The sequence below is a fragment of the Bombus flavifrons genome, chromosome 18, assembly GCF_040668555.2.
Source record: "Bombus flavifrons isolate JBK064 chromosome 18, iyBomFlav1_principal, whole genome shotgun sequence".
Lineage (NCBI taxonomy): Eukaryota > Metazoa > Arthropoda > Insecta > Hymenoptera > Apidae > Bombus > Bombus flavifrons.
This window is the reverse complement of record NC_138459.1, coordinates 6,256,024-6,281,904: the sequence shown is the minus strand read 5'-3', so window position 1 is coordinate 6,281,904 and position 25,881 is coordinate 6,256,024. Positions and strand designations below refer to the sequence as shown.

Here is a 25,881-nt window from a genome sequence, read left to right as displayed (position 1 = left end):
CCTAGGACTCCACCTAGATACACGATTTACATAGAAACAACATATTAAATCAATAATATAAAAAATACAGACAGCAAGGAGACAGATGCAGTGGTTAACAAGTCGAAAATCAAAACTAAGCATAGAAAACAAACTAAAAATATACAAAACAATTATAAAACCAGTCTGGACGTACGGAATACCACTATGGCGGACAGCAGCAATGAGCCATATAAACAAAATAGAGATAATCCAAGCTAAAATCCTCAAAACAATAGTAAACGCTCCATGGTACGTCAGAAACGAAGATATACGGAAAGACCTTGGAATACCAACGGTCAAGGAGGAGATTAGCAGATACGCAAGAAGGTACAGAGAAAGGGTAGCAACGCACCCGAATCGGCTAACAGCGGAAACGATCAACACATCAAACATAGAAAGAAAACTAAAAAGGAAACACCCAACAGATCTCACAAAGGACATAACCTGACAAACACGAAGACGGTACCCCGCTGGAGGTAACCACCCACATGCTATATTATTACAACACCAAGATATAACATTTTACCAAATGTCCTACTGGACAAATTGTAAAATTCAAATAAATAAATAGAAAAAAAAAACGACGAAATAGAAAATTTTGTTTCAAATTTATCATCGTATCAAGTTAGATTGTATGAATATGTATCGAAAAGATAACATTTTTTTTCTATTTGGAAGAATTTTACAATCAATTCTCCTTGAGAATTATAGGTAAATTATTCTGGTGTGGTATAACTTGAATAATAAATGATTATCGTATGTTTGATTCCGGTTGAATCTAATGCTTAATTCTAGAAAAGATAACATTTATGTAGATTAATTATTTTTCAATGCGTACACTATGAATATCGGTGCAAAATTTTTCATGATTTTCTATGAATTAACATATTTTGAAATCTATCGGAATTAACTAAATATTTCCGCTTCTTTCGTAGATTCTGTAGATGTATTAAGGGGGTGTCCTGAATTAGAACGTTCTACAACAGCGTCTTTTTCTGATTTTTTTTGGAAGGGAAAGAAAGAAACGAATTTCTTGAATTTTGAGGTATGATTTTATATATATTTAACGAATACAAACAAATTTTCTTTAAAGTAAAAAGAAAAATTATAACAGATTTCTAAGCTTCTTTCATGAGCTGCAGGATTCAATCGGCGGGGAAGATCCACCTCGTAATTCTTGACCGTAACAGAAAACCAAAAAAGGAATAAATTATTATATATTTTTCTAATAATCTAAATCTAAATCTTGAGGTTAAAATCTTCTGTTACAAATTATTAATTAGACCTATTTATAACATATGCTAATCTCATATGTTATAAAATCTCTGCCAGTGCGATGGAAAACGCAAGACTAGGCATCTTGAAAATAAGAGCATTAGAAGAGGCAGGAATACTTTTAGAACAGCCATCTCTTACTACAAGAATTATAATAGCAGCAGAAATATATTATTAAGAGCTTCATAATAGATTTAATAATAATGATTTAATTAAGGGAATTATTTACCTTTATCCCTTGTATCTTGAGAGGGCTATGAAAAATGTACATCTCCTTCAAGAGGCTAATTAGAATACTTCCTGATATGCATTGCCACATTAAGAATCAAATACTTTCCAATCAGCTAGAAGCTCGGCGGGGCAGCCAGCTACGCTCGTTAAGGCCCAGAATTGAAGACGACGCATCGCGAGTTCGAATCCTCGGCATTTGAGACGTCAGAAAAATGAACGGAAAACCCAAAATTTCTCTTTACAACAGGCAAGCGGTCAGCCCCTCCCTTGCTTGAACTGTGGGTGTACTTTCTGGGAGTGCGCTTGGTTAAAGGTGTTTGGGGATAAGCACCCAGGGGCCCGAGGACAACTCGCGCATTGGTTCTACCGTCGTCCCGCCCGTGGAGGTTTTAGCCGGTAAGAATCCGGCACTACCTTCTACCCATCTGCACAAGGGTGGTAAGGTGTCTATGAAGATTTCCTCCACGTAAAAAAAAAAAAAAAAATTTTTTTTGTAGTACGAAAGGTGACACGTTTAACACTCCCGTAGACAAGGATGGAACACATATATAAATGGTTAGGTGAGATTATTTTCAATCAAAAATGAATTTTTATCAATATCCAAACGTGTTATATTGTATATCAATTGTATAAATAACAAGAAAGAATTAATATATCCTTTTAAACTTTGCACGCTGCAAAAAAATACAGAACACATTTACTCGCAATATATTCTAATAGAGTTTCATTCGCTTGAAAAGACACAAAAGATTTTGTCGACATTTCTTAAACATGATCGAAATTGATTGCAATATACTTGCGTCTGCAATTTGCTACTGGAACATACGATTGTCAGACATGTACTTACATACGTTTAAGGCGGATCGTATCGTTGTGCCTTGGAGTGACAACGTTGTTTTGCTTTGCTAGGTCTAAAGGTAAACAAACTTCGAACAAAACATTATTGCCGTTATTTCTAATCGTCAACCGGAGTTACATTTGAACTTTTTATAATGCCATCGGTCGATACAAACAGATGAACGTCCTTTCTAGGACGATCATTATAACGAGTCATACTGTGGAATAGCAAGCGTAGAGTTGAACAGTAGCATTGAGCGAGCGACGATTACAACCGGCATACACTATCTCTGTACTTGTATTTAAAGTGATTTTAATATACACTGACTATTACAATTTTATCATTCGTCTCTTTAATAAACCAACCAACACGTAGAATGAGCCACGAGATGTTCCATATAATCCATACATTCCTTGTGTTTGTTTTCAAACTGAACAGTATCTAGAAGTTATCTGCAAATCCGGATATATTCCATCTGAAGCATTTATTTTCTGAGATTCCTTAGATTTATAGATTAGCGCAAGAAATATTTACCGATTATGCGTGTCACTGTACGACAAATGTTTGTTATATACTTATAACAATTATTGTGCCGATTTAAAATATTCATAACCAAGGTTATATATGTCGGAGATGAAAGGATATCGGGACCTTTCTTTAGAATGTTCGGAAAAACCCAATACCCCAATTCAGATGTTTACGACAACGACATTTAAACAATAAACGAAGAGATAGTTATGCGGGCACTGAATGTTTATGACGATGGGTGTGGGCTCGAAGTGACATAATGAGTCACCGAACGTACCGACGGTCACGGAAGGGACGTGTAATAACGGAAGTAGAAAATAGTTATACAGCTCTCCTCAAAAACAGAGATTGATCCAAGGAGTGGGAAAAGGACTATATAAGGGCAGTTTCATTTGGATTACGAGTTAGTTAGTTAGTCGTTGGGCGAATTGTTGATTGAGTTATCGAGAGAGTTATCCGAATCATGTATTACGTTGGCACTCGTCATTCCGTGGACCGTGGATTCGTTATCGAACCTGAATTCGTTGTCATCAACATCTAAACCATCCTATCGTCGCTATTACTTACAGCCTCTTGTAGTACCCACATTTGTACCAATAAACATCAGCTATAACCGCGATGGTAAATTTGAGTGAAGGTTCATCGAACGCCCAAAAATCCAACCTTAATCCGTCATATATATGTCGGGTTAACATTAGAATTTAGGGTGAGTAACGATTCTTCGTTTGAATTTGTTGAGAATTGTGGATCTTTGGAGCCGAGATAATGTTATAGGAACACTAAATTTACACTAACGATTCATATTAAAATAGTAATATATTTATTTCATGGACGATCCTTTATGTATTCATCGATACATACTTGCACTGTCTCAGCACTTTCTTCCATACCCGACTTTTAACCGACTCTTAACCGACTCTTAACCGACTGACTAGTTTACAGTCATCTGTTTTTCGGGATACCGTGCACACACATACCTCCACACACCGACACTCACATACAAGCATCTCTACTACGCATTTGACCCAGTGCAGCATAGAAAATTATACATATCTCAAGAGAATTAACCATCGTTTTACGAAGCAGAGATTATATTTGCACGAATATACAAGACTTTTACAAAGTATAATGAATATCGAGTTTAACGAATAATAAGTTTGACGATCGCTATTAACAATGTTCTTGGGTTCCAACGAATCCACGGTCAACGGGATAACTCTTTACTATGCGTATAATAATTTTCGGCACAAAATACGATTGCTGAGACGCTCGGTATAAACTGCCCGATGTGTCACTCTCCAAGGCGATCGCACGAATAATAAACTGATGGAAATTTTCCTCGCTGTACGATTGCATTTGTTCGTTATATACTCGTTGGAAGCATCGAGAAAGTTCCAATCGCCGTTGCTAAGCAGTTTCTGCCTGGAGTTTGATTATTGATACAACGTGTGTCCCATTATATTGACACCTCCGAGGTACAATGCCATGTGGCTAGGCCCGTTCTTGAGGCCGTATGCCGCCACAACCACATTTATAGGGAGAACCATACAACCACTCCACACCTCCGTCAGGCAAAACGTTTATCCCGTGACCGTGGCTACGTTCGGCGACCGGTTGTCACCTCGAGCCCATTCTCGCTATCACAAATCTCGAACAATTACAATCAGATTGAATGACGACAATTGCTTAATTACAGCTATGATAAAATCTAGATTACGATGTTGCGGGATTATCCAAAATTCCAAAGGCTCCGGTGTTCTTTCATCTCCGATATATATATACAATATATAATGATTATATATGTATAAATTATATATTATTATTATTACATTTTTATTTTTATTTGTTATGTATTACTATTATATTTATATTATATTATTAGTATTATTTAACTAATATTATATAGTATATATATGATAGTAATAATATTATAATAATATAAATATAATAATATATAAAAATAGTAATATTATTGAAGATGGTTGGTCGTGTGGTTTAAATGACCCGATATCTCAATATTGAAAACCGTCAAATATATTTTAAAATAACAGGTACAGAGAATGTTCGCTAAAACGCCCGGTACTAACTGATTCGTTCATAAAATCGCTCGAGACTGAGACTGAAAAACTGGTCATATCACGATCACGTTCGTTTATTTACGCTGATCGGGGGTCTATCGAAAAATTTAAATTCGCTTTTGTTTGACGGTAGCCAGTAACGGCAACATTGTACTACTGTGTATACTACTTGTAGCAGACTGCAGTAAAGTACATAGATTAATTCAATACAAAGTAAAGAATTATATATATTTACTAAAAGTTTCGGGTATTTTTCTAAATTACAGTCCTCAACTATAAATAATTATCTGTAAATTCAAATCCAAGCCTAAAATAACATTTTTTTTCCCAACTGTCTCTTCTCCAAATCTTATTCGTAACACCTTTTTACTTACAATAATTTTCCTAACTTATTCAAGCTATTGTCACGTAAAATAACAAAAAAATAAAAAAGGAAATTTATGATGAAAAAATAAAAAAAGGAAACTTTATTTTTTTCTAACACCTGGTTTACAATTTACTTCCGAGCTCTAGGCGTGACTCTTCAAGACTGACTCTTACGACTCGACTTCCGATCGAATTCGGTTATTTTTCTTTTGTCACCCCTCAATATCCCCACTATCCTAGAGTTTGTTAGGCGTCCGCGACTGTTGCCACGCACGCCCTCCTCTCGAACATTCGACGCAAGCACCGCTGGGATATCGATGGTTCGTTAGGCACTCCGCTTCGGCGATATACATTGTTGCCAAGTGCGGCCACATCTTTATCTCCGGTCTTGAACTGAGCTGATTGTGACACTATTGCAACGTCGACAAATTTCTCCAACCGACTCAGGAAACCCGAATCGCCTGGCACACGACACCAACTCCTAAAACAAAGGAATATGAATTCGGCACGTAGGCATAAGATAAACGAACATCTGGAAGGGCTGGGTCTTGATCGAGGCTTCAGCCTTTCGGTAACTGTCTAATTGCACACTTGTAATCTTATTATAGAATAAAGGTATCTGGAACTCTGGTCCAAGAACCCAACATTTTTTTTTTATTATTATTTTCGCATTATTTTTACGTGACATTTTGGCGACCCTGCCAGGATCCATTCGCTTCAGTGTAAACGAAATTACGATTTCGGTCGACGGACATCATTGAAGATCGAAGGATTCGGACCACTTGTGTTGTGAACTCTGCTACCAATAATTTACCACAGTGGATCAAATCAGCGAGACTACTGTTAGCATAGAACGAATCAACAGAACGAGTTTGACACTCAAACAACACCTTTGAACGTGCCACAGAGGAAAACAACGCAAAGGAACCTCATTCTACGAACTTATGTATCAAGGTGAGAGAAATCTGGATTCTTTTAAACAATAGAACGCGAAAAGTTAGTTTCTCTAGCAACTCTAGCGAAGAGACAATATTCACAATGAACAATAAGAAAGATTCAAAAGGCAAGACAAGTTTACCCTCTACAAGTGGAGCCCAAAATAAAACGGTATCACTTGATTCCTCTACCAGAGCAATTTTAGACTTAGTACAGAGACAGAACGAAGAATTTCGACAACAATTTAACGAAATAAAGAATGCATTAAGATTAGCCAACGAAGAAAATAGAAAGCGCGCTAACGAAATAGAAATATTAGGTAGAAACCTCTCTCGTGTTAAACTATCACAAATAGACGTAGAATCAAATGAATTTGGTTCTGTGATGACTAACGATAATGATAATATATCAGTATTAAAACACCATACTAATCCACCTCCACCTATGCCACAAAGACCACCAACATACGTCCAACCATCCAATCCAACAGCTGCAAACTCTGGAAATCTAAAACCTGAAATTGCATTAAAATGTATTCCGATACTAAACGGAGAAGATATAGGTGTAGAAGATTTTATTCGTGAAATAAAAGAAATAAGAATGATGTGTGGCGAACAAATGTTATTATTAAAAATGATCAAAACAGAGAAAATTGTAGGAAAAGCTGCAATGGTAATCCGCAATATCCATATTAACGAATTTGAAACTCTGTACGAAGCATTAAGACGTAACGTAGCTACTCAAGCATCAGTAAGAGAACATCAAGATCAATTAAGAGATATAAGGCAAGGTTTAACCGAAAGCGTGCAAAATTATAACATTAGATTTCGACGTGCTTTTAACAAGATTCAATACAGCGTTAACAATGAATATAAGGACGAACTCGACGAGCGATGAACGATCGACTATACATGGACTCTGTGACTGACTGCATTTAGCAAGGACACTTCCACTACAATAGAATGCCATTCGGGCTCAAGAACGCACCTGCTACCTTTCAAAGAATGATGGATACCGCGTTGAGAGGTTTGATTAACACTCATTGTTTCGTTTATCTCGATGATATTATACATCGATATACAATTATATTATATTATATATAATATATATATAATATAATTATATTATATATAATTATATTACATTATACAATCGATACAAGAACATAATAAAAATTTAGCCTTTATATTCCAAAGACTCAGGGAAGTAGATCTAAGAATACAACCAGATAAATGTGAGTTCTTAAGACCCGAATTAAAATATCTAGGACATGTAGTGACAGCAGATGGAGTAAAACCTAACCCTAAAAAGATGGAAGCAGTAATGAATTTCAAACTACCCAAAAATCCTACAGATGTAAAGTCTTTCCTTGCGCTAGCTGGATACTATGGAAAATTTATTAGAAACTTCTCTAAAATTGCCAAACCGTTAACAGAACTAACATAATAATAAGACATACAATTCCACTGGACTGACAAAACACAACTTAGCTTCGATACTTTTGTTGAAAATTGTGGATCTTGATAACCGAAATAATGTTATAGGAACACTAAATCTACACTTGGAATTAATATTAGAAGAGTTATATATGTCGGGTTACGGTTGGAACTTTGGGCGCGTAACAACTCTTCACGTGAATTAACCATTGTTTTACACAACCGAGATTATATTTACACGTATACACAAGACTAACAAATACATAATACAAAAATATAAACAACAAAAATATAACAAATATAACAAATATAAAAATATAACAAATACATAAATATACATAAGTCTAACAAATAATAAGTCTAATGAATAATAAGTTTAACGAATAGTAAGTTCAATGAATAGTATGATTTACGAACAATAAGTTTAATGAACGCTATTAACAATATTTTTGAGTTCAAACGAATCCACGGCCAACGGGATAACTCTTTACTAAGCGTAGACTGATCTTAAGCACGGAAATACGATGGTTGAAAACACGACGTGTCACTCTCCAAAGCAGTCGCAAGAATGCCAGCCTCGTCGAGATTTTTCTCGCTGTACGATTGCATTTGTTTTTCTATACCCGTTTGGAAGCATCGAGAAGGTTTCAAACGCCGTTGCTAGGCAGACTCGTTGGAAGCATCGAGAAAGTTCCAAACGCCGTTGTTAGGCAGTTTCTGCCTGGAGTTTGATTAGTAATACAATGTATGACCCATTGTATCCGCACCTCCGAGGCAGCATCACACGTGGCTAGGCCCGCTCCTGAGGCCGCATGCCGCCACAACCACATTTCTCGGAAAACCCATACAACCACTCCAGACCTCCGTTAGGCAAAACGTACATCCCGTGACCGTGGCTGCGTTCGGCGACCAATTGTCACCTCGAACCCAATCTCGCTATCACAAATCTCGAACAATTACAACCATGATAAAATCCAGGCTAGAGTACTAGAGGATATTCCCAAAATTTCCAAGGAACGGATTCGGCTTTCCTTTCATCTCCGACATATATATATTTGATAAACGATTCCAAAGATATTCATCGATACACACTTGCACGCGTCGCAGCACTTTCTTCTTTACCCGACTGTTAACCGATTTAATAGTTTACATTCATCTGTTTTCGAGACGCCGCACACACACATACCTCCACATACTGATACCCGCATACAAGTATCTCTACTACGCATTTAACCCAGTCCAGCACAGAAAATTATACATATCTCAACAACATTAAAAGAATAACTATGCCAAGCACCAGTATTAAAATATCTCGACTATACGAAAACATTTACGTTAACAACGGACGCCAGTAACGAAGGTTTAGGAGCCATTCTTTCACAAGACACCCTTGTTGCTTTGTTTCAAGAAGATTAAACCCCCCTGAACGAAATTATACTACGACAGAAAAGGAATTATTAGCTATCGTTTGGGTAGTTCAAAGAGTTAGACAATATTTACTAGGCTGCAAATTCAAAATTCAAACAGCCATGAAGCTCTTAAATGGCTACACAACTGCAAGGACCCCTCTAGCCGATTGATTCGATGGAGACTAAAATTAGAGGAGTACGAATATGACCTAGATTACGTAAAAGGAAAGGAAAACACAGCCGCTGACGCCCTATCCAGAATACACGCGATAACACAAACTAACGTTTTATTAAAACAATTCAAAGACTGGAAAAAATCAGAAGAAATACCAAAATTATTAAAACTAACATCTAACAAAGACAACTTTTTCCAATTAACAAAAATATATCTAGGCCCATATGACGAAACCGCATGGTTACAGAAAATATCAAACATACTTCAAACAAGTAGAAATATCGGAATAGGAGATAACAACTTAAACGCACAAGAAAAAGCACACATAAAAAGACATCTTTTATTATTCAATGCCCAACGCGACGACATGGAATTTGCTTACAAACCAATACAGGGTTTAAGTAAAGAAGAGGTAGAACAAGTACGAAAAGAAAATCATGACTTGATAGGACATCCCAGAATACAAAAGACGTACGACAGAATCAGAGACAAATATAATATCCCACACCTAATGGACAGAATGAAAACTAGAATAGGAACTTGCGCGACGTGTCAAACATCAAAGACTGCTCGGATAAGAGGAAAGGAAAAACCACAAATAACTGCCACCCAATTTTCTAATTGTCTAACGACAAAATCGCTATGGATTTGATAAGTCCATTGAAAAAGACCAAGATAGGAAACCAATACATTCTCTCTATACACGATGAACTAACCAAATATTTAATACTTGTACCCTTAAAAACAACAGACCCAATCAATCTGGAACGCTTTACTGAATCACTACATTTATATATTCTCCGCGCCCAAACGTATATTAACCGACAGAGGACAAAGTTTTATTAGCGAACTAATGCAACGATACGAAGAAGCATTTTGAATCAAACATATAAAAACCACCTCATTCCACACGCAATCCAACGGAAGCTTAGAACGAACACGTGCTGTAATATCCGACATGTTAAAAGCTATACAAAACGAGAATGAAACAGAATGGGATCAAAACCTAAATTTTGTGTGTCTAGCATATAACATAATGGTTCATGATGCCACTGGATATACCCCTTTCGAACTCACATTTGGACATGAGGCCAATCTCCCCTCTACCATATCCCAAAATCCCCAAAGAACATACGCTGATGAGGTTAACTTCAGGAAACGAGAATGGGCTGCCAAACTACTTAAAGCCAGAGAAACTCTAATGAAGAGGAAACAAAGATATCAAAGAGATCAAAGAAAAAAAATTATTAAACCTCAATCCATTTTTAGAGAAGCAGATTTAGTATTAGTTCATAACGATCATAAAGAGCACAAGTTAGATACTGAATGGCTAGGGTCATACACCATTGAGAAAGTAAAAACCCTTTATTACGAAATATTAGTAAATGACTCGATTAGGAAAATACATGGTAATCGTATTAAACCTTACTTTCCAGGACGGTCTTCACCTTCTTCATAAGTAGCTGTGTTATGTATTTTCTAGTTGTACATACCGGGCAGATGAAATACCTGGGTCTCGTCATCGACAGCCAATGGACGTTCAAGCCGCACTTCGACTCCCTGATTCCGAAGGTGTCGGTGGCTGCCTGCTGCCGAACATCGGCGGGGCGGAAGCTGCGGTGCGCCGACTATACGAGGGCGCCGTTCGGTCCCGTGTGATGTACGGGGCCCCGTATGAGCGGACGATCTGATAGCGAGTCGTCGCAGTATCCTGCTCCTGAGGAGGCTGCGCAGGGTAACCGCCACCAGAACCAACATATATATGTCGGAGATGAAAGGAAAGCCGAAGCCGTTCCTTGGAAATTTTGGGAACATCCTCTAGTACTCTAGCCTGGATTTTATCATAGCTGTAATTGTTCGAGATTTGTGATAGCGAGATTGGGTTCGAGGTGACAATTGGTCGCCGAACGTAGCCACGGTCACGGGATGTACGTTTTGCCTAACGGAGGTCTGGAGTGGTTGTGTGGGTTTTCCGAGAAATGTGGTTGTGGCGGCATGCGGCCTAGGGAGCGGGCCTAGCCACGTGTGATACAGTGGGTCATACATTCTATTACTAATCAAACTCCAGGCAGAAACTGCCTAACAACGGCGTTTGGAACTTTCTCGATGCTTCCAACGAGTCTGCCTAGCAACGGCGTTTGAAACCTTCTCGATGCTTGCAAACGGGCATAGAAAAACAAATGCAATCGTACAGCGAGAAAAATCTCGACGAGGCTGGCATTCTTGCGACTGCTTTGGAGAGTGACACGTCGTGTTTCTGTGCTTAAGATCAGTCTACGCTTAGTAAAGAGTCATCCCGTTGGCCGTGGATTCGTTTGAACTCAAAAATATTATTAATAGCGATTATTAAACTTATTGTTCGTAAATCATACTATTCATTGAACTTACTATTCGTTAAACTTATTATTCATTAGACTTATTATTTGTTAGACTTATTATTCGGTCAACTTATTATCCACTAACTTTATTATTTGTCAAGCTTATTATTCACTAGACTTATTATTTGTTAATCTTTGCAGTAGACTTGTGTATACGTGTAAATATAATCTCGGTTGTGTAAAACAATGGTTAATTCACGTGAAGAGTTGTTACGCGCCCAAAATTCCAACCTTACCCCGACATATATATATGTCGGGTTTACATTGTAATAAGGATTAGGGGCGTGAAACGAATCGTCGTTTGGTTTACGCATTGTCGATAAGCAATAGAGAAGACATTGACTAGTGCAGATACGATTATTATAGGATTGGACAAGGAACCGTGGTGATTAGATACTCGAGAAACTAATGACAATGATCCTAGGCTCAATAACGAATCCGCGGTCGACGGGATGGTGGATGAACATGCTCACAAAATCTAAGTCGGACTCTTTGTTAAAACGTGGAATATCCACCGAGCGTGCAGACGTTACGTAACTCGCTAATACGACTTCACCAGAGAGAATGACTTTCCTTCGCGATTATGCTGCAGAGGAAAACTATGATGGGGTGTGTCTAAGGACACGAGATTCTTGGATTCGTCGAGGATAGCCTTCGTTTAGAAGGTGAGGGAAATTGGCGTTGCTGCTAATTGGTCAATCTCCATATCGGTGGTTAGAAAAAGATGCTAGCCGCCCTCGAGGGAAAGTTGCTAGTGGGAGACGCCGTTCGTTGAAAGAAATAGATCTCCCCTATCTTCCCGTAGTTGGGACAAAGACTGTTTATCTGTTCGAAGGACTTTAGGTAACTAGATATTAGTGTTTATAACGGCCCTCGGGCTAGCTGATCACGTACTGTGGAGAGACATCGACATCTGGCAATCATCTTTCTCGAAGAATAGGAACTGCGTGTGGCCACGGGACAGAGACCGTTGGAATGTTTACTGTCATGTGTCGCCAGAGATATTTCTTTTAAGGAGAGCTATAGAATTACTTCATACCTTTGTTAGGCAAAACGTTCATCCCTTGACCGCGGCTACGTTCGGCGACTGGCTATCGCCTCGAGCCCAAGCTCATTATCACAAATCTTGAACAAATACAATCGGATCGAAAGACGACAATTGTTTAATTACGCCTATGATAGAATCTAGACTACGGTGTTAAGGGATTTTCCCGGGGTTCCGAAGGGAGGACTCCGATGTCCTTTCATCTCCGACATATATTATATACAAGGTGGTTGGTAACTGGTGGTACAAGCGGAAAGGGGGTGATTCTACGCGAAAAAAGAAGTCGAAAATATACAATAAAAATTTTTGTTTGAGGCTTTGTTTTCGAGAAAATCGACTTTGAATTTTCGCTCGGTACGCGTGCGGTACGTTATAACGGATCTCACTGTAAATCGTTGTCTCGGTGGAAAAATCTAAAAAAAAAAGAAAAAACTAAAAAAATTTTTATTCTATATTTCTGTTACGCCGGGCGACACTCTGCCTAGACCTGGCCACACACCGCGGGCAAGATGGCAACCAGATGTCCGCTCGTCCTTACTGCGTACCCTCAATATTCTCAAGTACCCTCCATAAATCTCAGCAATTTCCTAGTCGAGGTCCTTCGAAACTAACAAAGATTCTTCCGTTGCATTGTTTCCCGAAGTTTATTGCTCGCCACGGGTTGACACGGGAAAGTTCTGTTTCTCACGTGTGAGGCCTCCCACCAACGACTTTATCTTGAGGGCGGTGAGCATCCTTCCTCACCCTCCACCATAGCAAATAACCAATTAACAACGAAGCCTATTTCCCTCACTCTATTAGCCAAAATCGTCACCAACAAATCCGATGGTCCCGTGTGTTGGACACACCCATCCTTAGCTTTCCTCCATCACAGCTTCATCGCCGAAGCTCACTGATTTTCTCTACTTCAAGCAGTCAACACCTTGTTAACCGAGTTTCCACCGTAGATCAGTCATTCACTTACATACTCACCAGTGTAACTATCTTCCTTGTAAGGTTGTTGGATTAAACTGTGATATATAACTTGTTATATCAGTGTCATATTCAATTAAACTACCTCTATTATCCTAAACGAAATAGGGGATCGATCATTTCGTGGCGTCGATTATCTAATCGTAACGGGAATTTACGACTCCCGTTGACGTGCTTCTTCGCGATCGCGTCTCTCCGCGAGTGGTCGAAACATTTGGTCCTTCGAGCCGGATCACGTGCCAACGAAAAGTGAATCTACAAGTGATCACACAGTGCCACGTGTCCACATTGAATCCAGCAACAAAGAGAAGGTTCTACATACGTAAGTCGGTCTACATCGCTAAGCATGCCGACCCCAGCAAAGCTCAATTCCATGCGACAAAGACGCACCAATTGCATCGGCAACATCAAGACCATGGAAAGCGACATTGAGCAGTATAAGCAAGCTGAAGAGCTTGACGTGTGCCTTCTGAAGAAATATCAAACCCAACTCGAGGAAGAATGGAAACGGTTCCGACTCGCCCACGACGAGTTGAACGAACATGGCGAAGAAGATGTAGCGGTGGAAAGAGAAGCGTTACGCATCTACGTAGCCCTGGGAGCTCGCTTGGAAAGACTGATACTGGCTGAGCAGCCATCGACCCAGTCGACTCCTGTAAGTACCCCCAGTGGGGATTCATACACGACCTCGAACACAGTTGCGATTAAGTTGCCAGATCTTCGGCTTCCTACCTTTGATGGAAGCTTAGATAAATGGAGCACATTCTATGACACCTTTTTGTCCACAATAGATCAAAATCCTAGTCTCACAGACATACAAAAATTCCATTACCTGCAGTCCGCCGTGCAGGGAGAAGCGGCGGATTGTTTGCACGCATTACCCCTTAACAATATGAATTACAGTGAGGCTATGGCCGTCCTCAAGGAGAGTTTCGCATCTCCACGATATGTCGCATTCAGTCACGGCATGGCAATAATTGATTACCCAAAATTAAACAATGAATCTCCAAGGGAATTAAAGCGCTTAGTCCACACTATTAAACAACATATCTATGCTTTGAATAAGTTAGGACAGTCCAGTCCCGATACCAGTGCTATTATTAACTGCCTCATTCTTTCGAAATTACCATTAAGTATCCAAAAACAATGGCAAATGGCGCTGCCTAACAAGGAAGTGCCTTCGTATAGTCACTTATTGGACTTCCTCGAGAAGTTAGCACAAAGCTCCAAACCGATTACCACGGCTCGGCAATCAGGAGTTTCATCGGAACAAACCATTCCGGTTCGTCAACGTGCACCACGAGGGCAAGTGTTTACAACGACTCAGGTTACTCCGGCATGCCCTACCTGCCAAGGACAACACCCCGTCTGGCGATGCGATTCTTTCAAGGCCAAAACCGCAAGCAAACGCTTGAAGGACGCTACAAGGGCGTCTTTATGCTTGAACTGCCTGAAGACGGGGCACACAGCGCGTGATTGCCACGCCAGCTCATGTCGGACGTGCGGAGGTCGACACCACACGATGCTACATCAAGAAAAACAGCCATCGAGGTCGAATTCCTCCACCTCGAGCCGAAGTCCTTCCTCGTCAAGCAGGAGAACAGCATCACCCCCGCCACCTACAAATACGAGGAGAACCTCGAACAAGCATAAGTCAGGGACAACCCAGACGAACTCGCCCCCTATTCCACCCGACAGCCCGAGACGTACACGTAACCACAGACAATGACGCCAAAAATCCAAAGCTCCGACAAGGACTGAGAATACCAGGCCAGCAGTCTCCGAGGGATTGTGCAACGATATCGTGATTACAGCACAAGTCCACATGCTAACCAACAACCAACAACCGATCCAGTGCCGTGCGCTCCTCGACACCGGATCCAGCATGAACTTCATCACAGAAGGGCTTGCAAATACCCTCGGAATAAGGCAAAGGAGGTGTTCGGTCCCAATTGGAGTCCTCGACACATTGACGACCACGGCTCGGCGATTCATAAGGGCAACGATTACCTCCATCGACGGTAAGTACGAACGCACATTGACGTTCCTCGTCATTCCAGCCATAACAAACCTGATCCCAAGTCAACTCATCGATCGCTCGGCGCTTGATATACCCAGAAATATCAAGCTCGCCGATCCCCGATTCCATGTGCCTTCCCCGATCGATATCCTACTAAGCTCGGGTGCAACCCTTTCGTCAATGTGCGTCGGACAAATCAATCTGACGCGACCAGATCAGCCGGACTTGCGTTTGCAAAAGACACGATTCGGTTGGGTAATCGGGGGGAGTCCAACCTCCCCGACCGCGACAAGTACCTTTCACGCATCCACGACGGCTCTGCAAGCAGACCTTGCGCGGTTCTGGGAAATCGACGAAGGACCGCCGATCAAACACATATCAGAAGCAGAGCGACTATGCGAAGAACATTTCAGAGCTCACACTCGACGCACCAGCGAAGGACGATACATCGTCGCTCTCCCGTTCAACGACCGGCTCCCGTCGCTTGGATCCTCCAAGGCGCTAGCGATGAAACGACTCGCATCCCTCAACCGCCGATTCCAACGCGACAGGCGTTTTGAAGCAGATTATCGAGCGGTACTACAAGACTACCTGGATAGGGGACACATGTCAAGAATCAGTCCCGAAGACACCGACGAAGGCGGGTATTATCTACCCCACCACGCCGTGATCAAGGCAGCAAGCGAAACTACTAAACTCCGCGTCGTGTTTGACGGATCCGCGGCGAGCAGTACCGGAGTATCATTAAACAATACACTCCATACAGGAAGCAAACTACAAGAGGATCTATTCAATATCCTACTTAGATTCCGTATGCACCAGTATGTACTCACCGGGGACATCGAGAAGATGTATAGGCAATTCCTAGTGAGACCAGAGGACCGACGATATCAAAAAATCGTTTGGCGTAACGAGAACGGGGGACTCGAAACGTACCAACTTAACACCGTGACATTCGGGCTATCGGCAGCTCCATACCTGGCCCTACGGTGTCTCAAGCAGTTGGCAGACGACGAAGGACATCGATTCCCACGAGCGTCATCGGCTTTGCGACGAGACTTCTACGTCGATGACGCCCTCACCGGAGCGGACACGAAGGAAGAGGTGCTATCCCTCAGAAGGGAATTAACCGAACTTCTGCAATCCGCCGGTTTGAATATTCGAGAATGGGCTTCTAACGACCAGAGCATCCTCCAAGGGCTATCCGAGCAAGATAAAAGCCGAAGGTTACGATTGGGTGAGTCACAAACTCTAAAAACACTCGGCATATTTTGGGATTCCAGGGACGATGCTATACTCTACTCGGTCGAAGCCAACGCCAAGACCTCTCGGGTTACAAAGCGATCAGTCAGCTCCGTGATCGCCAGAATTTACGACCCACTAGGATTACTCGCGCCAGTGATCGTACGAGCGAAGATGATACTTCAACGAATCTGGTCGTTGAAGGTCGACTGGGATGAGTCCCTCCCCGCGGACTTGCATTCCGAGTGGAACCGTTACTACACTCAACTACCACTGCTCAACGAGATTCGGTTCCCACGCAAGACCATAATCAAAACACCCAGCGAGATTGAGCTCCACGGCTTTTGTGACGCCAGCGAAAGGGCGTACGGAGCCTGTGTCTATCTGAGGTCTCTCGATCATTACGGAAACGTCCAGACACGACTACTTACAGCGAAATCGAAGGTGGCCCCGCTCAAAACACAGACCATTCCACGACTTGAACTGAGTGGCGCCCTTCTACTCACTTCACTAATGTCAGTCATACAGAAAGTATTACAGGTCAAGGTGAATCGCACGGTCTATTGGACGGATTCCACTATTGTCCTCCAGTGGATCAATTCGTCTCCGCATACATTGAAAACATTCGTCGCAAATCGCGTAGCTGAGATCCAGAACAAAACTAGCTTCACTGATTGGCGTCATGTCCCCACCAACGACAATCCTGCGGACCTAGTTCTCGAGGACAATCACCAGAAGACTTTCTACAGCCTAACATTTGGCAAACTGGACCACGGTGGCTTCAGCAATCAGAAGAATGCTGGCCTATGTGGACGCCAACACCTTTGGCCAATTTACCAGAACTGAAGGCAGCAACCTGTCTCGCCATTACTCCTGTCAACAACAGTCTCTTAGACAGATTTTCATCGTGGCCAAGGCTAATCCGCATCGCTGCTCGCTGTCTTCGGTGGAAACAACCACAAGACCGATCGACACCATTAACCACCGAAGAACTACAGGTTTCCCATGACAGACTCATTCTGCTACTTCAACATACGTATTTTTCAGAAGAGATATCCACGCTCCAGAAGAATCGAGACATGCCGGTCAGCGGAAAACTTCAACGACTCAATCCATTTCTAGACAAGGCAGGAATATTGCGCGTCGGGGGCCGACTGAGTCAAGCACCAATGCCCTTCACACAAAAGCATCCAATCATCCTGCCCAAATCTCCGACTACTTCACTGATCATCGAACACGAGCATAAGATTAGTCTCCATGCAGGTACACAAGCTACTTTATACGCAGTAAGACAGCGATACTGGCCCATCGACGGCAGAAGTCAAGTATGGCGTACGGTCAAAAACTGCGTCCGCTGCGTTCGTGCTCATCCACCACAAGTCGACTACATAATGGGTAACCTGCCGGAGGCTCGAGTCACTGAATCTCGACCATTCACTCACGTCGGCGTCGATTACTGTGGGCCATTTTACATTAAGGAGAAACGAGATCGTAACCGCCGCCAGGTCAAGGTATATGTAGCTATCTTCATATGCCTAGCAGTCAAGGCGGTGCACATCGAGCTCGTCGGCGATCTCACGAGCGAATCCTTCATCGCCGCTCTTCGTCGATTCATCGCTCGGCGAGGGTTTTGTTCGACGATCCATTCTGACAATGGCTCAAACTTCATCGGCGCAAACAACGAGTTAAAAGAGCTCCACGAGTTGCTGAAATCGGAGGATCACAACGAGAGGGTAACTACGTTCCTAGCCAACAAGCAAATCAAATGGCGCTTCATACCCCCTCATTCCCCGCATTTCGGTGGGTTGTGGGAAGCAGCGGTGAAGTCCTTCAAGCATCATTTCAGACGCGTCGTCGGTAATGAACTGCTTACCTTCGAGCAATTCAATACACTTGTCATCGAAATCGAAGCAGTTCTCAACTCCCGACCATTAACACCCATCTCCACTGATCCCAAAGATCTCCTCGTCCTCACTCCGGGTCACTTCCTCATCGGTGAGCCATTAATGAGTGTGCGTGAGCGAAATTTCAGGGACACTCCATTCAACCGGCTCTCCAGATGGCAGCATATCCAAAAAATTAAACAACATTTTTGGCAACGCTGGCATAAGGAGTATCTCAATCAGTTGAACAACCGCAGTAAGTGGACCAAGGGTGGACACAACATACAAGAAGGCACCATCGTCCTCCTCAGAGAAGACAACGTTCCACCGATGCACTGGCCCTTGGGCCGTGTAGTCAAGGTCCATCCCGGAACCGATGGCATAATACGTACAGCGACTGTGCAGACATCATCGAGCCTCCTGGACCGCGGCGTCAAACGCCTCGTTCCCCTGCCAAGTCAATCATCGCGAGATGAGTCCGGACAATCACTGACAACGAAGGAGGTGGAGCACACACCCACCTAACCCGCATATCAAGTTTGATCGGTGCCCTCTCAACGGGGGGAGGATGTTACGCCGGGCGACACTCTGCCTAGACCTGGCCACACACCGCGGGCAAGATGGCAACCAGATGTCCGCTCGTCCTTACTGCGTACCCTCAATATTCTCAAGTACCCTCCATAAATCTCAGCAATTTCCTAGTCGAGGTCCTTCGAAACTAACAAAGATTCTTCCGTTGCATTGTTTCCCGAAGTTTATTGCTCGCCACGGGTTGACACGGGAAAGTTCTGTTTCTCACGTGTGAGGCCTCCCACCAACGACTTTATCTTGAGGGCGGTGAGCATCCTTCCTCACCCTCCACCATAGCAAATAACCAATTAACAACGAAGCCTATTTCCCTCACTCTATTAGCCAAAATCGTCACCAACAAATCCGATGGTCCCGTGTGTTGGACACACCCATCCTTAGCTTTCCTCCATCACAGCTTCATCGCCGAAGCTCACTGATTTTCTCTACTTCAAGCAGTCAACACCTTGTTAACCGAGTTTCCACCGTAGATCAGTCATTCACTTACATACTCACCAGTGTAACTATCTTCCTTGTAAGGTTGTTGGATTAAACTGTGATATATAACTTGTTATATCAGTGTCATATTCAATTAAACTACCTCTATTATCCTAAACGAAATAGGGGATCGATCATTTCGTGGCGTCGATTATCTAATCGTAACGGGAATTTACGACTCCCGTTGACGTGCTTCTTCGCGATCGCGTCTCTCCGCGAGTGGTCGAAACAATTTCCGACTTCTTTTTTTGCGTAGAATCACCCCCTTTTTACTTGTACCATCAGTTACCAACCACCTTATATATATAATTATAAAAATATATAACATAATATATATAATATATTTAGTAAATTGAAACAATTACATATAAGCCGAGTTGGCTGCATGTTTTTCACAGACTTACCGTTCATATTGGTCACACTCTCTCGTAGTTCACTTTCCTCGTTTCTGGCTTCCACATGTCTTGTACTGCGTGAATCAGCTCAAGTCCCAACAGATATCTATGTAAAAATCCGTAGTATAATAATGATAATCTTTAGGATAATAAAATCGTTTCTTCATATTAGTCTTAAAATTGAAATATTTTGCACAGTTGTACGCAGGATCCGCTTATAACCTTAAAGCGTAGCTGATGAACGTAGTATGGTAGTAGAATGCACACGGCACGTGGTTGTGTCCAACAAGTATTAATTATTTGCAAATGCTAAATGACGAATAGTATTTGATTATTGGAAGGTTGGCTTGTGAAGTTCGTGAAATATTTTATAACTGAATATTTATAAATTGAATACTTCATGTGAATTATTTTAATCGGAAAACTTTGTTCTCTCTCTACAATGGATTCTACAACAATCAAATAAATTATTCTACGTGTAAAAGTAAGTCATAAAAACTAATTCAGTTTCCTTATACTGTCTTACTTATTTTCATTATGTTTTTGGCCTTTATTATTGTTAGGTAGATGATACATTTACACTGTACATGTGAATGTATGTGTAAGCGTCAGAGGACGTTCAGGTCTGAGTTGAGACAAAAGACTGTTGGTAGATATTAGAAGCTTCTAGAATAGTCTGTTTGACAACAAGCTTGCGTGTAAGAAGGTTATCGAGGTCTTCAGAGTGTAATATATATGTATCGATGTTGTGTGCAAAGCAATTAATTTATTATACCTTAACAATTATATTTTATTTATAGTCACTTTTCTTAATAATATTTTCTTTGGTTAGATACTTGCTAACATTTATATTCATGTAAGAGCTTCATATGTCAATTCTATTGTCCTTTCCATAAATTTATTTGTCTCTGCAAAGAAGTGTTTTTATCGTCGAGTGATTATTTGTATCCAAAAACAAATTGAGTCATCGATAATGGATAATAATAACCGATAAAATCTTTTGTAACAGTTATTCATATATCCAGAATGCTTAAAAATTAATATTCTTTAATAACTCTAATACAGTCGTGTTTTCTTTTAATATGAGTTGTTTCTTAGATTTTTTGTTCTAGTTATCTGATTGACCAGAATTTTGTAAGAAATATTTTCCAAAATATGTGCAATTTATGATAAATGCACATTATCATATTCAAAAGCTTATTGCAGCATAAATCTTCATAAATTCTTTTCTATACTGATATGGTAAGTCTGTCTTTTTTCTTTTGTTACAAAATGTCCTATTTCAATAAGGAAGATAAATATCATCAGTAATGAACGTGATGAAAATACATGGCATGTACAATACTTCTATATTTAAATACTATGCTCTTAAGAAATAATTATGTTTCTATTAAAATCAACTTCTACAAATATTATCCAATTCAAATTTTACACACATAATCTTGATATCTGTATGTTACTGTAGTTGTGAAAATTCTTTGAAATATCAAGTGCGTCACACACGCGCGCACACACACACACACATCTTTATTTTTATATATATCTATATCTTTAAAGTTACAATGGCGAGCATTCGAATACTTTCGTGAGCCATTATACATAACATATACATATTTTACATATTTTACTATAGTATAACCATATAAATTCGGAGTATAATAATCGTTATTTTCGGTATTAAAATCGTTATCAAACATCTATTTAATTAATCTTCAAATGGAAAATTAACAAAAGAATCACATCTAGGTTTTACAAGTATGACACAAGGTGACTGCGCAGTGATCGCCTACACGTTCCACTTCTAGTCCTGAAGCGTAGCCAATCAGCAAGCAGCACTACTCCTTTGTCGTCACTGTTATCCTAGAAATCGGTGCTGTTCAATCGTCTTTCGAATTCGAGCCAAGGTAGAGTGTACATCGTATAAAAATTTACTGAACGTTATAAGTTTCGAATTTACCAAGCATTACTTGGTAATGAGTACTAAGTGGAGAATTAAATTTGATTAGAAACATAATCTACAAAGTTTTGTAGAAAGAGATTTAGCGAAGGTAAATATTTTATACATATAATTTTATAAAATAAAAAGATTCGTCTACATATTAGTTTCGTATAAATAATTTTAACCTAAAAATTTGTTCTAGGATGGATGGGATAATACAGTAATTGTAAAGGAAATTATTCTATATGTAAAAGTAAGTCGCAATATAAAATACAGTTTTTTTCTTTTATATTTTTTGTATTTTCATTACGTTTTTGATTTTCATATACATAACCGTCTTTCATTTGAAGAAGAATTTACTTTCTCAATGACTTTTCACACAAATTTGAATAATAACTGCTATTTTTGATGTGTTATTTTAATCTTTGTCCTTGTTTGTATGGGCTACTGTATCGCTTATTTCCTTTTAATGTTCGCGCGCTGTACTAATTTTATGTGAATAATTTAGAAATATATGTCTTTCAAATGAAATGATTTGATGTAGAAGATTCTTAATTCTCATAAAATATTTCTGAACTGTCATGACTGGGTGGACACGAAGAAAGTGAATATAAAATAAACCGCTTTGCAAATGTACGTTGAGAGAATACATTACGTTTCATCTAATATTAGTTGCTTTTTGTACTTTTATTTCAATTATCTGATCGGCCAAAATTTTTTAGGTATAAGTTTTTATAAATTTCCTCTTTGTTAAAGTTATCTTTTCTTTTTTACTTCGTCTTTTATTAGACTGTCACATTTCAATAAGAAAAATTCTATTTATTTAATATTATTTATGTTTATTTCTACATAAAATTAGTTGTGGCATATATATTCTTAGGTTGAAAGACAAATTTGTTGGTTACTACAAAACAAACATAATAAAGTTCTTAAGTTGTTCTTAGATTATAATTTTTTGAATTTGTCTGAATTGCTATTCTTCTATGGTGAAATGATCTTAGTTTAATGCTGCTGTGGAGGATTGGTTGTGAATAGATAATGTAAAATAACGAGAGCGAGAGTTTGCTGTCGCAACGCGTCAAATATATTTCGAATAAGTTAACCAAATAAATAAATAAAAGTACAAAAGATGCTCACTCACTATTGTAATATCGGAATATATATTAAAGATGTAATTTTTCCCGATTAATTATAATTTATTAATAATGGATTGAAAATACAGATATTAGTTAGACAGAAAAGACGATGTTTGATTAACAGGAAAACTAAATGCAACGCTCGTATTTACATCAAATAACTTGACAACTGTTTGGTAACTCTCTCTCTCTCTCTCTCTCTCTCTCTCTCACTAACAACTCTAACACTCGACAGCACTCACAACTCAACTCTAACGACTCTATGCTTCGACGTCTCAATCAACTCTGATCCTAGCAACACACTCGCTTTTCGACTCGCACACTCTGACCTCTCCGTCATCGCTCCTTGAACCCGAAACCGTCCTTTTTGTTCTAACGCTGTTTATCGTTTTTCCGCATACCTCTGCAAGAACTAGATCACTTTAGTCACATAGGCGCTCTTAGATGTAAACAAACCACAAAAAGACGACGTACACGGTGTTTTCTAATTTCAGCCGATCTCCAATCAAAACTATTCTACGATATTACACTATGTTCGCAACAATAGTGTATTTTCGCTCGCGGAAAACCCGACTCGTAGATATTGATCGCTAAATCGTGTCACTTGGTATATACTGTCTCGCCCGCGATCGAGTCTGTTTATTTATACTGGCCGGGGGAGGGGGGGGGGGTCGGAATATTTGAATTTGTCTAAGATCGACAGTTGCCCATAAAGGTGACTTTGTTTTGTCTATCGATATGTTTCGAGCGTCAAAACTGTGTTCGGTTCCGCTACACAACAACAACATGAGACGCTCTCGATCCGCCTTGTCCTATGGCTCATGTGTTGCAGTTACGTTTTGTTTGATTTGTTTTGTTTGTGTTGCCGTTATTTTTTTAATTTAGATTAAATAGCGTTGTCTGATGTTTAATGCGATTGGCAATTAATCTCCACGTTTCGGCTAACCTGCTACGCGCAGGAGTACTGGCACGGGAGAGGATCAAGGTTGGTGAAAATAAATGTTCGCTTAATCCTATTATATTATTAGACAAATATCTTCCACAACAAATGTTTATTCTAATTCTAATTGGGTATTGACAGAATTGTCGTTGAGATTTCGAATGCTCGAAGTTACAATCGTTCGCGATACGTTTTTTCTCTTATTAATTACAAGATTTTAATTTAATTGATTTTCAATAATTTACAAATTGACAAATACAAACACCTCGATTAACAAAACTGACAAGGACTGGGAACTAATGAAACAAAGAACTAAAAGCTAAAGAACTAAGGGACTAAAGACCTTAAGAACAAAGAGCAAAAAACTAAGAGCTACAGGAACTAAGAGTTGAAAAACTAAGGAACTAAAGAATTGAAAGGCAAAGGAACTGAGAAATTAAGAGCTAAAGGAATTGAGAACCAATCGCTATGAACAAAGAAATTACTTGCCAAGAATTGAGGAACTGTCGCCAAGAACCAAGGAATTAATCAAGAACTGAGGAACTAATCACACAGAACTGAGGAATTAACTACTCTGAACTAAGGAATTATCTCTCTGTATCTTCTATGTCGCTACGCTTATTTATAATTAGGTCTACCGTGGAGGGGTCGTCATGTGGCGGGTTATTCCGTGGGGGTTGTGAGGCTCGAATTTGGTTTCTATACAAATTGTTAAATTTTATTTGAATCTCAAATTGAAACGCTCACTCGCGCTATTGGTAGTTTTAGTCTACGTTACGGCGCGTGCGTAGCGCGGGACGAGACACTGTATTATGAGGGTAAGACCACGATAAAAGCAAAAGACAATATGGGAGTGGAGATCAAGACACTTATGGGAGTCAAGCAGGGTGATCCTTTATCACCGCTGCTACTTAATTTGTCTAGATCCGCTGCTGAAAGTAGTAGAAGAGCAAACCAGTGGTATAAATGTGAGTAACGAAAGAAAAGTTCCAATCCTGGCTTTCGCTGACAACATTGTCCTACTTGCTGAAGATGAGAGGGAAGCACAACGCCAAGTGGATAGCCTACATGAATACCTGAAGGGCCTTGGAATGACCATCGCAGGGGAGAAGAGCCAAACGCTCCAGGTGGTCGCTAGGAAGGACCTCTGGTTCATCAAAGAACTCAGACGAGGGCTTCAGTTATTTAAGCGCCAAAAGCGAGTAAGATAAACACGAACGGCTACACCCATAGCTAAATGTTGGAAACCCGTGTCTTCTATTAAGAAGACTATAAGGAAACAGAAAATGAAAATAAAACCAATAAAGATAATTTAAAACGACGAAGAATACTATATTAATAAAACAACAGACATAACAAAACCAAGTCAGCAAATAAATCAAGAATAGGACTGCTCAGATACAACTGAAGTCGATATGGAAACAAGCAAAGAAACAACACAACAGGATGGAAGCTGGAATGTGGCAGGTTACAATAAGAAAAGAAAAATAATAGGTAATCTAGATTCAGAAACGCAGCGAAGGCTGCAAGAATTACCATTAATAAACTCCTTCAGCTCGCTAACGGAAGAAAT

The 25,881-nt window shown here is 40.1% G+C and overlaps 2 long non-coding RNA genes and 1 other non-coding gene across 3 annotated transcripts in view; 2 read left to right on the top strand and 1 right to left on the bottom strand.

The window, feature by feature from the left end:
- Positions 1-25,881, top strand: part of LOC138189142 (uncharacterized) — a 288,383-nt gene that overhangs the window by 57,531 nt on the left and 204,971 nt on the right. The window lies entirely within an intron of this gene.
- LOC138189198 (U6atac minor spliceosomal RNA) lies at positions 2,019-2,119 on the top strand. The gene has a single exon (XR_011175961.1). It is a non-coding gene; the product is annotated as a U6atac minor spliceosomal RNA (small nuclear RNA).
- Positions 24,406-25,117, bottom strand: LOC138189144 (uncharacterized). The gene is made up of 2 exons (XR_011175940.1): positions 24,845-25,117; positions 24,406-24,597 (listed from the first exon to the last, which is right to left on the bottom strand). It is a non-coding gene; the product is annotated as an uncharacterized LOC138189144 (long non-coding RNA).